Genomic DNA, 13403 nt, shown 5'->3' on the forward strand with positions numbered 1-13403 from the left:
TTTTCTTATTGTTGAGTTTTAAGAGTTCTTTGTATATTTTGGATAGCAATTCTTTATCAGATGTCTTTTGCAAATATCGTCTCGCAGTCCGTGGCTCATTAGATTTTCACTGAATTCTCTGCTCTTAGTTTCATTCCTTATCACCTGCCCTCCTCTGGTTCCCCAGGCTGGAACTGCTCCAGCTCATTTTCCCAGTTCACTTCTCTTCTGTTTTTTTACCAGCATAGAGGAGGGTTAACTGTCTGCTTGGTATAAGTGATGACCTGAGGGCTTAACTGCTCTTGACAAACTTGGAAACAACCTCTTTATCATCAGCCCCTGGTTTTACCCCGTGTTTTCTAGTACTCTGCTAGACAATTCAGCTTGCTTTTCAATGGCATTTCTCTCTCCCAGGTCTTAGGTTTTACAGCTTGTACTCTGATGAATAATTTACTATTTCTGCATTTGCTTTATATCCTCTGGTCTTTCTGGCTTGGACTCAATCTTCACTTTCTGTAAGGACTCAATTTAGACTTGTTCCTGCGCCTTCCTACTGTAGACCCTCAGGTTTCTTCTGTTCCTTGTGAGCAAGAGGTTCAGACAATTTTTTGTAGAATTGAGAATTGATTATGTTCTACTTTAAACATAAAAGACTTTACTCATTCGTTTTTCCTAATGGCTTCATAGCACTCTTGATTCGTGGTGGTGGTTGACTTTTAAGACGCATCATTATTTTATGTACCACTTAGAGGGAAAAAAATGCTGTCTATCTGTGATACACAATTGATTATAAGATTCTTCTCAACTTATGAGATGTTTAAATGTGGGGGAAAAGAAATGTATGTCTTAGAATCATTGTCCAGCACCACTGTGAGCAAACAGACAGAAAAATATGTATAGATTCTAAATCTCCTAAAATTCTTAGAGAAACTCATTTCCCAGTTAAATTGCAGGACAAAACTCATCACCAGGAACTCTTTGACTCTATCTGGCTTTCCCTGGCACTCATGCGTCTCTCTGTTCAGGATTATCTGACCACACCAGCCACCCACCAAAACCATTCCTGTCTTGTGCCTTAACTCAGGTTGCTTTCTTCACAGTTCTCTCCACCGGCCTTTGTCCTTTCAAGCCTTTCTGTTTACTGCAGTCTTCATCCAGTTCCTCTACTGAAAACCTCTCATGCTATGTATACAGTATTCTGTACTCAACAGCTTGGCACTTTACGTGTATTATCTAAAATTGTCTGCCATTAGTTTGTGTGTGTGTTAAGCAGTTCTATTTAAGTAAGATTAAGTACGAACATTTATACTTTTCTTTATCATAATGCATATAAAAAAGTGCTGAGAACATAGTAAGGCATTCACTCAAAATTTGTTGATTGATTTTTTTTGTTGTTGTTGTTTTTTTTGGTTAAGATTTGGTAGCACAGATCCCATTGCATGGACCTTAAATAATAAGCCTTATCATAAGACTTCTGTTTGCTATTTCAAAAGTCAAGTTAAATTTTTCTTGGAGAAACAGATGTATTCTCTATTACCATCAAGGAAAATACCTCCAATGTTATTAGACTTTATATATTTTTTTTTTATAGTTACATTTTTTTTTAATTTTTTTTTTTTTTAATTTTTATTTATTTATTTACTTATGGCTGTGTTGGGTCTTCGTTTCTGTGCGAGGGCTTTCTCCGGTTGTGGCAAGCGGGGGCCACTCTTCATCGCGGTGCGCGGGCCTCTCACTATCGCGGCCTCTCTTGTTGTGGAGCACAGGCTCCAGACGCGCAGGCTCAGTAATTGTGGCTCACGGGCCCAGTTGCTCCGCGGCATGTGGGATCTTCCCAGACCAGGGCTCGAACCCGTGTCCCCTGCATTGGCAGGCAGATTCTCAACCACAGCGCCACCAGGGAAGCCCGACTTTATATTTTTAAAAAGACTTTTCTAGCAATCATTATAGAAATGCATAGAGCAAACATATCTTTAAAGGTAATTCTTTCCCAAAGCAATTGGATTTCAAAGGTCTTTTTATTTTATTTTTTAAATTTTTATTTATTTATTTTTGCACATAAAGGGTTTGTTTTAAATGTTTTAAGGATAGGATAGAGTTACATCATAATTATAAAAATTACAGAATTAACAGATTTATATTGTTTATACTTCTAAATGCAGAGAACAGGGAACTGTCTACGCATTGTATAAAATAAAATTAAAATTAAAAATGAATTCAAGGGCTTCCCTGGTGGCGCAGTGGTTAAGAATCTGCCCGCCAATGCAGGGGACACGGGTTCGAGCCCTGGTCTGGGAAGATCCCACATGCCGTGGAGCAACTAAGCCCGTGAGCCACAACTACTGAGCCTGCACGTCTGGAGCCTGTGCTCTGCAATGGGAGAGGCCGTGACAGTGAGAGGCCTGTGCACCGCGATGAAGAGTGGCCCCCGCTCGCCGCAACTGGAGAAAGCCCTCGCACAGAAACGAAGACCCAACACAGCCAAAAATAAATAAATAAATTAATTAATTAAAAAAAAATTCAAGCTTGAAAGATGAGGTCACTTACCTAATTTTAAAATGCGAACACGAAGACCTCTGAACTATACACATTCGTTAAAACTGCACTAATGATGGAAAATACAAAAAGCGCAGCATTTCCAAGGAACCACAGACATTTGGACCATAATTATTTTGTTACGATAATTTGTTTTGTCTTTGGAGAACTTTTTTTTTTTTTTAAGACAATCAGCTTCAAGAATGTTTTCAGGCACTACAATTTGTGACAATCAAAACAGTCTTCTAGTGGGTCCACAGCATTCAGAGATTCAAGACCAATGCATTTCGGGGTTTGGCACGTAAAACAATAATAGAAAGGAAATCTGGTTTAGAAGCAACTGTGATTGTTTTAAGAATGCACAGTCCCTTCAAATGCTGCATGACATACACAACTGGAAAATCACCTTCTGTTGGCACTGCATTTGCTTCACCAGTGCATCTTTATCCTACAGCCAGTAAAACAGCAGAATTAAGCAAATATACAGAAACTGAAAACAAATAAAAACAGATAGAAAAGAAAAAAACCGAAATATATTTAACATGCAATTTTAGTTAGTTACATTGAACATTCTACTTAGAATAGAGCATGCAAAAAAAGGATGGTCTGCTTTTAAGGTTTTCCTTTGAAGCTTTACATGGCATCCAGACATCACGCACGCACACACACACAATGATACTGTAGCAGGTCAGTGAGAAAGGCCAATACATTTTATACAGAGTTTCATGTCTTGTGTTGTCACAAGTCCCATTATAATTTTAGAAATTAATGTTGTATTCCTAGAACAAGGAACCAACATTCCAATACCAGGAAAATGCAAGCAGTGCATGCAGATCTGAAACATGAGCCTAGACGAAGGCTGAAATACTCAGCTGGGGAGCAGAGTTAGTCACGGCGTCAGGAAGTGTGGTTTAAGCCACCAAAAGAAAAAAGGATGGGAAAAAAAGAGGAAAAACAACAACAAAAAACCCCTTCCCCTTCCTTCAACCCTAAAGGCGATAAATGGAACAATGATTAAAATAATGATGATAATAAATCACGTCACATTCATCTAGAGAGATCACATGGTATTAAAAGTTGCTAAAGGTACTTGCAGAAAAACCACAATGCAAGTCATTAAGTAATGCCAGAAATGTTTCAACTGACCCAACCCTCAGGATACCTCCAAAGGACTTTGTTTTTCAGTCTGAAGTCACTGTGTCCTGTTCATGCAGTGCACACTGGACAACTCCCTCTCTGGGCCACACGTGTCCACTTGGGCATGGGGAGCTCAGCTCAGCCTTGAGATTCACATGCAGGAACTCTTACAAGAGCCACCGGGAGAACAGATGACAGATCTGTAGCATGACACTTGTTTCAAGCACAGGAGGAACATCTAAGACCTGGGTACCCACTGCATGGAGAAGCTCACCCCTGGCTGCCCTCGGTGAGGCACTGGCACGCTGGAGAGAACTGGGGTGCTGTATTTACATGGTGCGCGAGGTTACCACCCACCAGCACAACAAGGCAGAGCCTTCCTGAAGGCGAAAATGGGCATCACACAAACCTCGCATAGCGCGGCCTTGAAACTACAGGATCTCTTAACATCAAGAACAGCCATGACAGACGTCACACAGACCTGGTGTTTGGCTGAGATTCATATGCATTTAAGCTTTCTGCCCAAATCTTAGGTAAGATTTTCGATCTGCACAAGACTGGTTTCACAAACCATCTTTCTCCTAGCTTTCAAACTGCCAGGGATCATCCAAAACAAAGTGATAAACTGACGTTTTGCTTCTAAACGAACCACTTTTGCAGTTCTATTTTAGTTAAGGACAACTTGCAGGAAAGGATTCAATGGCTAAGGGCTGCTATCAGTCACACACACAAGCCAGTGCAGGTGACTGACCCTGATGTAGCAAGATCCACCAAATGGAATGAATCTACATCAACAGCACACCATGAGCAAGAACATACAGCACCACAAAACATGTCAGGAATTTAAGCTGTTATTTGTCTAGGCATTCTTTGAGGGGAAAAGCCGAGGGGGAAAAGCCTTCTGACCATAATCATATATCAGTAATAATAGTAATAAAAATAAAGGTATCCCAGAGAACTTGTTAAAAGGCAACACCGCCATTCTTAAACTTACATTTCTAATATAAAAGCACTGTGTTCTTCCAGGAACTTACCAAATACACAGAAACCACTGATATACTGTTGCCTTTTAAATCCATGTACTAAAATCCAGATTACTAATTTGTGCAAGTAATGGACCAAATGTGCCATCCAAAATACACCTGCATTACACTATGTGGACCAAGTACCTGGGCTTTGCTTAAAAAGCAGTATTTATGATAAAAAATGTAAACAAATAATGTACAAAGCTTAGAATTAAAGGCAGCCTTTTACCCAGATTTCTGTTTTGTAAAATTCTAATGTGTGTCATTAAATGTTCACAGGTGATTCATATTTGAATTTACAGTTTAAAGCCTCCAGACTGAAATGGTGCTCTGAACTTGACTTTCAAAACAAGCTGAATGTCCCGATGCGCTTCCTGTGCCCGAATTTAATTTTGAATAAACAGCAGTAATACACTAAATACACTGAATACAAATGGCTTGGGTCAGCACTCCTGTTAAACTGGAGAAAATTATGTAAGCCCCACTCCAACCCACAAAGAAAGGACTGCCCATGAAGTGTGTGTGTGTGTACATACAGATCTGTGTGTATGTATATATACATTATGTATGTATACACACAGATATAGATAGGTAGGTAGATATAGATACATATATATTTCAAAAAAAGGAATAACAAAAATATCAAACTATGCTTGCATTGTGGCAGCAGAATAAGAGTGTTAAGAATGAAGGGGAAAGTGGATAAGATCTACTGCAGTTTTAAATGGCTGTGATACTAGCTTAACTTTTACCAGACTTGCCTGTAACTCCCTTCCAAACAGACAGACTTCTTTTAAGAGGAAGGAGTTCCTTACGCAAAATGCTTTGTGTTCACATAAATCTGTACTATTCAGAACAAAAACAGTTCTGCTGGCAGAGATTGTGGATTCACAGGGACATTTAAGCTTTCATTAAACTGGAAAGCAATCAAGTCTTTATGTTTACAAATTATACATTTAATAGTTCCACAAATTTGGCAAAGTTCGTGATGACATCTAGGATGTTTTCACCAAATTGTAGACATAAATATGGAAATCATCATCAAACTTGCTGAAATAGATGGTTTGGCTTCTACTTGATGAATGACCATGCCAGTCCTTTTAGCATCATCATCTTTGGCATATTCCACTTGTTTGCCTACCAGGCTGTCCACAACTTCTCCCGGTTCCCTTTCTGCTGGAGGTGAATCATTAGAATCGGGCATAATGCGAAGGTCACCTTCTTTATAATCATCTAAGAGCTGGTACATGTACAAGACAGGATCTTTTTCATAGGTGATGTAAAACCATGTGTTCATTATAGGGGCGCGTGCTAAGACCATTCTCCTCCACTCATCTTTAGAGCCATCCTCCGTCTCAAACATGTGCTCCACTGCTTTGCCAATCATCGTGTCGGCTAGGTGTGCGTCACTGATTCGAGATGTTGCAACTCTATTAGGGAGGACTTCAAGCGCAGAAACTCTTTCACCTTTATTAAGTTCTAGTCCATAAATACAGTCAAATCCATCGTATTTTATAAGATACAAAGGATTTACAGGCACATGGTCTAGAACGCTTCCTTTCCACTGGGTGATGGGGCCATTCCCCTCTTTCCACCCATGCTGAATCCTGCAGCCTACCATGTTCCTCCGGGGCTGGGAAACAGGTTCGCTCGGCTGCACACTGCTCCGGTGTTTTTTGTGGGATGTTCGTTTCTTCATCATGCTTGCAGATACACCAGCATGGCCTGCATCAGCTCTGGACCGCTGGCCACGTGTCTTCCCGAATGGGGTCTTCATTCATCTGTATTTAAGTGAGCAGCAGAGCTGCTGGACTAGGATGAAAATTCAGTGTGCTCCAATTTGAAACTTTTCACAGGATTTCAATGTTCTTGTTAATCCATCATCCCAGCGCCCTTTTTTTTTTAAAAGTAAGTTCAGCAAAAATACGTGAAATCCTAAGTACTCTGCCGGCCACCTAGGCCACCGTCGGCAGCCCGCCGGCCCTGCGGCCCCGCGCCGAACTCCCGCCCCTGCCCGACCGAACCAGACGGCGCTGCCCCGCCCCCGGCCGCACGGCCGCACGGCGCACGCGCCCTGCGCCCTCCGACTGCCCCGCCCGAGCCTCCCGGGGCGGCCCCGGCCGGACGGGCCGTACTACCCAAAGGTCTTTTTAATCTAGGGTTTTATAGTGCCTTTGGCTTAAATAAATCCAGATGAGCTTTTTATTTTGTTAACTGCTTCGTAAATGTTTTATTTGGACATAAGTCTGTTGTTGGGATTAATTTGATTACATAATGAATGAAGAACAGCCTTTGTTTTTAAATTTTTTTTTTCTGACTTAAAAGAAACTGGACCAAGAAAATAAAAACGTGGAAGTAATTCATTGCCAGGAGTAAACTACTGTATATGGGTAGCAACTGTTCCCCTTCCACTCACCTTGAACTACAGATACTCTGTGAATCTTCCTGGTAGATCCAGTTCCATAGTTATTAATGGCAAATGAATATGTGGCTTAATATGTTGTGAGAATATGGGTTAAAAGGACTGTTAAAATTCTCTCTAAATACCTAGCCTGCCAGTTGCCTTGTTTCTTCACCGTTCTCTCAGCCTCTTTAAAAAATCCCCTCAAAGTTACGAGCAGTTCAAGCTTGGCCTTTGGACAGGTAGCCCACAGGGGGAGCTCTTACTCTTCAGGCAGCCCCTTTGGAGGGCTTGTCACATACAGGTAGGATGGGTTTTCATAGGGACTAAACCTTTTTAAACAAAATTAAATTCGTTTTGTCATTTTTTTTCTCGTTTCTTTAAACTGGGTAGGACATCATGAAAAAGGAACAAGTGGGTTGTAAGAAGGTTGGGGAAGAGTAATATTTGAAAAGAAGACTGATATGTGCCCTCATAATGTGGTATTAAGTACTCACCAATAGGGTGGATTTAGAAAGCACAACATAAAATTTCCACAAAGAGGAACTTGACATAATTCTATGAGTCTGTATCATATGTATTCTACAAGACAGCCAGCCTGGTCTCTTCAAAAATGTCAATGTTCAGATTAAAGGAGACTGAAGACTCAGTACAATGTGGGATCCTTGATTGGGTCTGCATTGATAGAGAAAAGCTGCTATAAATGTTATTAATGGAATAATTTGGTAAACCTGAATATAGGCTGTATATTAGTTAATATTCCATTAGGCTGAACTTCTTGGGTATAATAGTGCTATTGTCTCTGATCTTAGGAAATATATACTAAAGTATTTAGGGTGACAAGTACCTGGAACTTATTTTCAGATGGTTCAGAAAAAAGAGAGTGTGTGTGTGTGCGCATGCGCACGCATGCACATGCTTAGTGCTGTATGAGTTTGGGATTTTTTTCTTTCAGACACTTATTTTACACTAAATGATGTTCTGTGGGTTTTGCTTCTTGGTTTCTTTTCTTCAGGATGGATGGTCATTTGTGACCTCATTTTATTTTTTTCCTTTTGTCCACCTCATTTTGCTAGCATGGAGCTGCTTGGGGCTAGTTCTTGAATTCAGTTCTGTAAACTTTTCTTACATTGCAATGATTAATCCTATAACCTAGGTAGCATAAATATATGCTATTATTGATCATCAGTAGAATAGTAAGAAAATATGGATGGATTTGTGCAATTTCATCAGCTCTAAAACACATTTTAAATGCATTTCATTAACATGCCCTTAAGGATGCTAATAATAATCAGGTTCCAAAAAGTGAACCATTTTATAGAAACATTAGATTCTCTGAGTTAGCTACTTAGAGCTCATCAGTTATATTTAATAATTTGTGAAACATTTACTTGTAAGGCTGGTCTGGGAGTGCCAGTGAATGTAAATTGAGGTGCAGAGTTCTCTGGTCTGTGTTATTGCTCTAGAACAGATAGAACAGACCCTATATGGCAGAGGTCAATAACCCACTGTTGTTGAGAAGTTTGAGAGACTCTTTTCAATATTCTTTAGCTTTGGTGGCTTAAGGACCAAGTAACCTTTTGCTAATTGTATCTGAGGGTTTAATAATAAAAACAGAATTATAGAAACATATTCTTCCTGTGTTTAGGGCTGCTTTTTTTTTTTTAATATTATTTGGTCACGCCAGGTCTTAGTTGCGGCTCATGGTCTCCTTAGTTGTGGCTCACGGTCTCCTTAGTTGTGGCATGCGAACTGTTAGTTGTGGCATGTGTGATCTAGTTCCCCGACCAGGGATTGAACCCCGGGCCCCTTGCATTGGGAGCGCAGAGTCTTAACCACTGCGCCACCAGGGAAGTTCTTCCTTTGTTTAAAATGTATGAAATCTGTTTTTTTAATCGAAGTATAACTGACCTACAACACTACATTAGTTCCAGGTGCACAACATAGTGATTTGGTATTTCTATATGTTACAAAATGATGTCTGTTACCATCTGACATAATACAAAGTTATTACAATATTTTCTATATTCCCCACGTTGTACATTTCATACCCACGACTTGTTTATTTTGTAACTGGAAGTTTGTACCGCTTAATCTCCCTCACCTATTTCATTCCCCCCCCCGCACTTGCTTGTTCTCTGTATCTGTGAGTCTGTTTCTGTTTTGTTATTTGTTCTTTGTTTTGTGTTTTTAGATTCTACATATATGAAATGACATGGTATTTGTCTTTGTCTGGCTTATTTCATTTAGTATGATACTCTTTAGGTCCATCCATGTTGTCTCAAATGGCAAGATTTCATTTTGTAAATAAGTTTCAAATGAACTTATTTACAAAACAGAAACACAGACTTAGAGAACGAACTTATGGTTACCAGGGGGAAAAGGCGGAAGGGGAGGGATAGATTGGGTGTTTGGGATTGACATGTACACACTACTATATTTAAAATAGATAAGCAACAAGGTGCTACTGTATAGCACAAGGAACTTGGCTCAATATTCTGTAATAACATAAATGGGAAAAGAATTTGAAAAGGAATGGATACTTGTATGGGTATAACTGAATCACTTTGCTGTATACCTGTAACTAACACATCATTGTTAATCAACTATACTCCAATATAAAATAAAATTGTTTTTAATTTCATTTTTTAGGACTGAGTAACATTCCGTTGTGTGTGTGTGGGTGGGTGGGTATGTGGGTGTACCACATCTTCTTTATCCAGTCACATATTGATGGGCGCTTAGGTGGCTTCCATATCTTGGCTGTTGTAAACAATGCTGCAATGAACATAGGGGTGCATATATCTTTTTGAATTAGTGTTTTTGTTTTCTTTGGAAAAATACCCAGAAATAGAATTGCTGCATTGCATGGTAGTTCAATTTTTAATTCTTTGAGGAACCTTCTTACTGTTTTCACTGTGCATCGGTCATAGTGGCTGCACCAATTTGCATTTCCACCAACAGTGCACAAGGGTTCCTTTTTCTTCACATTCTCATCAGCACTTGTTATTTGTTGTCTTTTTGATAATAGCCATTCTAACAGGTGTTAGGTAATATCTCATTGCGGTTTTGATTTGCCTTTTCCTGATGATTAGTGATGTTGAGTATCTTCTCATATGTCTCTTGGCCATCTGTATGTCTTCTCTGGAAAAATGTCCATTCAAGTCCTCTTTCCATTTTTTAATCGGGTTGTTTGTTTGATGTTGAGTTGTATGAGTTATTTGTACATTTTGAATATTAACCCCTTATCAGATAGATTGTTTGCAAATATCTTCTCCCATTCAGTAGTCTGCCTTTTTGTTTGGTTGGGTTTCCTTCACTGTGCAAAAAGCTTTTTAGTTTGATGTAGTCCCATTTGTTTGTTTTCGTTTTTATTTCCTTTGGGTGAGGAGACATATCCAAAAAAATATTGTTAAAACTGATCTCAAAAAGCATACTACCTACATTTTATTCTAGGAGTTTTGTGGTTTCACATCTTACATTTAAGTCTTAAATCCACTTGGAGTTTATTTTTGTATACGGTGTGAGAAAGTAGTCCAGTTTGATTATTTTTTTTTTGCATGTAGCTGTCCAGTTTTCCCAACACCATTTCTTGAAGAGGCTATTTTCCATTATATATTGTTTATCATAGATTAATTGTACTAGAACTTTAAAAAAAATTGTCGAATCTGAGATTGCTCCTTTTTTCTTTGTTAAGTAGTCTTGTGCCTCATGTAGTGCTTATATACTCTGAAGGTGAGTTTCTCTCTCTCTCTTCTGTTGGTCTGTCTGACTGTCTCTGGCATTGATCAGAAAAGGAAAGTGAACAAATATCCAGAATTTTCGAATAAGCAAGAGATAAGGAAAAACATCACCCTGAGGAGCAGTGATGACAGGGTCTGCTCATGGTTGCTGAGTGGCTGAGCCTGTCGTGAGACAGACACACTGGGAAGACTGCCTGACGCTGGCCTCACCACGGTGAAGAGCATCATCTGTGGCCAGTGGAGAGAAGCTGCTGATGGCCTCTGCGCTCTAAGAACGTGATCTCATCCCCCTGTTATGGAGGAGCATGCAGCAATCAGACAGGAGTTGCCCATCTTCCCTCTCCACCTCAAATCCCGGTCTTTTTTTTTTTTTTAATTTTTATTTATTTATTTATGGCTGTGTTGGGTCTTCGTTTCTGTGCGAGGGCTTTCTCTAGCTGTGGTAAGTGGGGGCCAGTCTTCATCGCGGTGCGCGGGCCTCTCACTATCGCGGCCTCTCTTGTTGTGGAGCACAGCCTCCAGATGCGCAGGCTCAGTAATTGTGGCTCACGGGCCCAGCTGCTCCGCGGCATGTGGGATCTTCCCAGACCAGGGCTCGAACCTGTGTCCCCCGCACTGGCAGGCAGACTCTCAACCGCTGCGCCACCAGGGAAGCCCTCAAATCCCGCTCTTTAACCTTGCTCTCTTGGGAGGAGTTCTTCCCTACTGTCAGTCAGTGCCAGTCTCTCCGCCTGTGTCAGGCAATCCTAGCCTCAAACTTTCTCCACGACCTTGGTGCAACAATTAGCCCTTCCCTAGGATACACTTTCAATTCCTCTTTAAAAAAAAACCAAAAAACTCCCTGGACTGGACGCTGCTGCCCCCTAAGCCATCATCCTAGTTGTCCCTAGTTATTTCCTTCCTTTGACCGACTATTTCTTGGAGTTTTTTTCTCTGCTAGCTAAGTGCCTCCACTTACTCAGTATCCACGTGTCCACTCGCTCTGCCCTCACCACTCTACTGAATGTGCTCTCTCAAAGATTGTTTCTGAGATTCTGAATGCAGGGGCTTCAGGTGTTCATTTTTCTGGATTTTTGTGCAGCTTTTGGCAAGACGCCCTGCCCGTCCCTCGCACCTTGGACTGTGGCGCCCTGCTTCCACTCTTGCTCATCCCTCTCAGCACGTTGCCTCTGTGGGCCCTCATCCTCCTCCCGCTGAACCCCGCCCAAGGCCTGGTACTCGGTCTTCTTCATTCTTCCTCAGTAGTTTCTCCCTCTTGATCTTGTCCAGCTCAGCCGCTATGAGTATCTCTGCAATGTGGACCATGTCCACTCTTCTAGCTGCAGAGCCCATCTTTCCCTTCACAGAGTCCTGTGCTTACCCATCGATGTGTCTTTTGCTCATACTGTTCCTTCAGCCTGTAATTCCATCTCTATAGCTTTCCCCTTAACATTTTGACTAAAAGAGATTCTGGTTAAAATATCCTGTGATAAACCATAATGGAAAAGAATATGAAGAAGAATATATATATGTATAACTGAATCACTTTGCTTTACAGCAGAAATTAACACAACATTGTAAATCAACTATACATCAGTAAAAAATTTTTTAAAAAGAGATTCTGGTTAAGATAAAGTAAGCATTTTACTCAGAATAAGGGAAAACTCATACATTACCACCCTCACTCCCACCCCAGCGAAGACTCATTTTGTATTTCTCCTCCTTTGTAAGACTTATCAATATTTCACTTTGACAAATTGAGTAAATATTTCTTTAAGGTTAGTCTCCTCTAAGCTGCAAGAGAATAGACACCACACATATGCATCCAGTTCACCGTTGTGCCGATTATAGGTCTTGGCACGTAGCAGGTGTGCAGTAAATTTTTGTTGAAGGGAAGAATGAATGAAGTAGGAATTGACCGTTAAAGATTTGCTAGTAAGCTATCAAACTTTATCTAGGTACTTAGATTTTTTTTACATTTCCAAAATGCATGTTCTTTTTTATAAGTGTAATGATTAATGTTCAGTATTCTTGAAAAAGTTTAAGGATGATTTGTATAAATCAGTTTTATTTCAGTCAGTGATTTTTAAGGAAATTTGAAGGGTATCTGTTGGAATTAATGTTCCTTTAACTTTCTGTTTTCATTTTCATTGTCATGTTTTTCTACAGCTAAGGCATTTCGAGTATTGATTCATTCTTTTAGCACTGTTAATGTTAATCTTTTAAAATGGTTTATTGTTTTCTGATTATAGTAGTAACATGCATTCATTACAGAAGGCTTAGAAATACTGAATATCCTCAGTTAAAATTTGGTTAATTTCTTAATACACCTTTAAATATGCATCTGCACACACATGCACACTCATTGTTTTCTCTGTATGCGATTGGATCTTATTGTATATAGTAGCATGTGTATTTGCCTTATACTACAAGCTTTTTCTTTGAAATATCCTCCTAAATGAGATGTGCTTTTTAATGGTTTCATGGTTTTACATTGTGGGAATGTACCATCATTTATTGAACGATTCCCTTACCTTAGCAGGGTTAAACCTGTTGGTATAATATGCAACTATTGAGGTCCGCTTAAAATATTTTAAACTAATA

The 13403-nt window shown here is 39.9% G+C and overlaps 1 protein-coding gene and 1 pseudogene across 6 annotated transcripts in view; one reads left to right on the forward strand and one right to left on the reverse strand.

Annotated features, from left to right (window-relative positions):
* FAM184A (family with sequence similarity 184 member A) overlaps positions 1-13403 on the forward strand; it is a 117703-nt gene that overhangs the window by 35552 nt on the left and 68748 nt on the right. The gene's annotated exons all lie outside the window — the stretch shown is intronic.
* LOC103004279 (spindlin-1-like) lies at positions 5374-6541 on the reverse strand (annotated as a pseudogene).

The sequence above is a fragment of the Balaenoptera acutorostrata genome, chromosome 14 (genome assembly GCF_949987535.1).
Source record: "Balaenoptera acutorostrata chromosome 14, mBalAcu1.1, whole genome shotgun sequence".
NCBI classification, from domain to species: domain Eukaryota; kingdom Metazoa; phylum Chordata; class Mammalia; order Artiodactyla; family Balaenopteridae; genus Balaenoptera; species Balaenoptera acutorostrata.